The sequence below is a fragment of the Limulus polyphemus genome, unplaced genomic scaffold, assembly GCF_000517525.1.
Source record: "Limulus polyphemus unplaced genomic scaffold, Limulus_polyphemus-2.1.2 Scaffold1289, whole genome shotgun sequence".
Taxonomy (NCBI): domain Eukaryota; kingdom Metazoa; phylum Arthropoda; class Merostomata; order Xiphosura; family Limulidae; genus Limulus; species Limulus polyphemus.
The window spans coordinates 288,321-289,267 of record NW_013666899.1 but is presented as its reverse complement, the minus strand read 5'-3'; positions in this window follow the sequence as shown (position 1 = coordinate 289,267).

The window sequence follows — 947 nt, the reverse complement described above, 5'->3', positions numbered from 1 at the left end:
TATGCTATTTCTATATTCATATAACTATGATCTTTATTCGTTGTATTGTGTATAACAGTAAATGAGTTATTGACAAAATGCTTCATTTTACACATGTTGACAGTTACTTTATATTTTTCTCCTACATATTACATATGTTTTACAAAGGATGACAGCATTTCTATAGGCGGACAGTGTTATAAGGGTTCTATAGTCGGATGAGTGTATTGTGTTACTAAGTTTCAAAAGGTGGATGGTATTACAAGGTGGATTGTGTTACTATGGGCGGATGGTATTACTTGACAAATTGTATTACAAAGGTTAGTGCTACTAGGGCGGATGGTGTTCCTATAAACGGATAGTTCAATAGGATGATGATCTTATCGTAAGCCTAGATTTAATTATATGGCCTAAAAAAGTTACAAGTACAACCATTATTTTAACGAGACAACTATCAAAACACTGTTACACATGTCAGTTTTATCACACCTGCTATCTTACTTTATCTATTATTTGAACGAGGTAAATATCATAGCATAGTTAATAATTTACTTTACATACTTTTATAATTATCCGTCACTTTATATATAAAATGCTTCTCTAATTTATTAGTTCTATAGCTTTAGTTTCTGTACTTAACTTGCATGATATGCTGTTGCATTTTCTGACGTTTTATATGTAAAACACTTAATTCATGTCTATAATTAACATATTCTATAACATCTAATTTCCCTGAAAAGAATGCTTATTTAAATCTCTAGATAATATACAATAATTTCATGTTTAGCCTTATTAGTTGATTTGTTCCACTAAAGTTTAAAGAATCTACATAAATATTGAAATGGGGTATTTAGGTGTTATCATTCCAGAGGTATTTGAAGAACACTTAAATACACCATTTCGATTTTCGATACCTCTCTACTATAAAGGCTTGGTTTGGTCTGCTATTTCATTGGTGGTAGTGTCCA